General features: G+C 40.1%; 2 long non-coding RNA genes across 3 annotated transcripts in view; one reads left to right on the forward strand and one right to left on the reverse strand.

Annotated features, from left to right (window-relative positions):
• LOC135101245 (uncharacterized) overlaps positions 1-2,500 on the forward strand; it is a 112,271-nt gene that overhangs the window by 73,763 nt on the left and 36,008 nt on the right. The gene's annotated exons all lie outside the window — the stretch shown is intronic.
• Positions 1-2,500, reverse strand: part of LOC135101246 (uncharacterized) — a 155,928-nt gene that overhangs the window by 23,054 nt on the left and 130,374 nt on the right. Inside the window, exon 4 of one of the 2 annotated variants that reach the window (XR_010269175.1) lies at positions 985-1,114. This is a non-coding gene — a long non-coding RNA (uncharacterized LOC135101246). Of the gene's footprint in view, positions 1-316; positions 1,115-2,500 lie in introns of those variants that run through there. The other variant, XR_010269174.1, reaches the window with a different exon arrangement.

The raw sequence follows: 2,500 nt of genomic DNA on the forward strand, positions 1-2,500 counted from the left end.
TTACCCTACTCCAGTTTTCATCTCCCATCCTCTCTCTTCTATTCTTTCTTGGTTTTCTTTCTTTCTTTTTCTTTTTTATTCTCTCCATGTTCTATCCTATATTTTTTTAAGGTTTATTTCCTCACTTTTCTCTGTTATGAGTGGTCGGTCGTGTTTTTCCTTTCTCTCTCTCTCTCTCTCTCTCTCTCTCTCTCTCTCTCTCTCTCTCTCTCTCTCTCTCTCTCTCTCTCTCTCTCTCTCTCTCTCTTCCAAGTATTGTAAGATTTATACCCTCGGAAGAAGAAGAAGAAGAAGACAATTTATAGTAGCGTAAAATTATGCTGACCAATACAAACGTGATAACTTTCTTTCCCTGCTAACTGGTTCTATTTATTCCGTCTATTTACTTCAATTTACCGCGGGGTTTTGAATAGAGTTTACTGGCGAGGATGAAGTAATGCGCGTACAATTCAGCTGCCTGTGACACTTTAAATATTATGCACTTTGTTTTATTCTTGTGCTCTTCACGTGTATCTTCATCTGCTGCTTAAATGTTCACCTAAAGGATTACAGTATTGTTTTCTGATGCCACAGTTTAAATGAAGGGAGTGCTGTGGTGGTGTAAATGTTTCCACAGTTTTTCGTTAGGTTTAGTTTCCTTAGCTTAATTGTACGTGCAGTCATTCACATTTACAGCAGTAATGTGTCATCTAGTTCCCCGTCTCTTTGCGAATATTAGTTTTTTTTTTTTTAGCTTTTTTTTCTGAAGTCCTCTTTCCGTTCCCAACTACAACACAAGCCACATCCACGCCTGCCTTCTTCCTATACGAAGTACAGACTGAAGGACGTGCGCTTATACTTCACTGTTTCATTGTACTTCCTTCCCTTCACGCGCAGCAGGACGGCCACGCGCTGCTGCGTCATGGAAACATTCAGACGTGCATTAAAAAGTACGTCGGTTTTATTTCAGTGACGTTATTTCGGCAGTAGCTCAAGCTTACTCACGTCCGTACTGATGACTGGCCACGTCCTCTGGTGCGGCGTTGGCGACGGTGGGCGTGGGCGTGCCGATGCTAATGAGTCAGCGCCTAACTAAGTCACCTGTGTCACGCGAGGTCCGCCCGTCCGTGCATACCTGTAATTAGAGCAACATTCGTACACACGTCCATAAAAACAGTCGTGTTGACGCACATACATAATGAATTGTGAAAGTTCATATTTTTCACATACTAGACTCACATGCATACATTACCGTGACACGCTTCCGCCCAAAAAGTAAATCAGGAAATGAAACAATTGCTCATGTTTAAATACCTAAATAAAATGCCCAAATATTTAATATTCAAAACCAAAAGTTTATATATATATATATATATATATATATATATATATATATATATATATATATATATATATATATATATATATATATATATATATATATATATATATATATATATATACACACACACACACACACACACACACACACACACACACACACACACACACACGAGTATATATCGCTCTCCCCTTTCGTTTTGATCCTCCCTAGCAGACTTCTTCTCACCCTTGTTCCTCTCCCTCCAGCTCCCCCCTTCTCCTCCTTTCCTCCTCCCAACTCCTTATTGAAAAAGTTTAGCTGAGCAAGTTTCGTGCCGGGGAAGAAAGGTGGGGGGGTAGGCAAGGAGAAGGAAGGCAGGAGGACGAATGGGGAAGAGTGAAGGAGGAAGCATGACTCTCTCTCTCTCTCTCTCTCTCTCTCTCTCTCTCTCTCTCTCTCTCTCTCTCTCTCTCTCTCTCTCTCTAATCCTACGGTGCCGAACCGATTATGTGGGCGAGAGATGCTTTTATCTCCGAAACCGTTCCTCTTCCTCCTCCTCCTGCTCCTCCTCTTTCTGCTCCTCCTCCTCCTCCTCCTCCTTCTCCTATTCGTCTTCCTCCTCTTTCTCTTCTTATCACATAACCAATAGCAGGGCTGGTAATGTTTGTGAAAAGGGTGAGAGAGAGAGAGAGATAGAAAGACATGATCAGAAAACATTATTATTATTATTATTATTATTATTATTATTATTATTATTATTATTATTATTATTATTATTATTATCATTATTATTATTATCATTATCATTATTATTATTATTATTATTACTACTACTATTATGCTCCACACATTACGTACTGCATAAACAGAAATAGTACATAAACAAAATTAAATAAAGAAAAACTTGATGATTAAATAACAAAAATAAGAAAAAGGTCACAAAATTCAGGAGCTGAAGGTTACAAAAGAAAGAATTTTTCACGTTCTTTCTTTCTTTATAATTTTGTTACACCAGCGAGGAGATCCTTTAAAGTTTTCCTCTAATTATTCTGTGCCTTCCATTGTCAGCCCTGCCGCCGCTCCTGCCCCTTCCCTTACCCTTCCACCCCTCCCCTCCCTGCCCTCACTCTTCGTCCCCTGCCGCCCTGTCTTCTCCCCTGCCAGCCCCTCCTCACCTCTCACTCTCCCTCTCTTTCT

This window comes from Scylla paramamosain, chromosome 6, assembly GCF_035594125.1.
Source record: "Scylla paramamosain isolate STU-SP2022 chromosome 6, ASM3559412v1, whole genome shotgun sequence".
NCBI classification, from domain to species: Eukaryota; Metazoa; Arthropoda; class Malacostraca; order Decapoda; family Portunidae; genus Scylla; species Scylla paramamosain.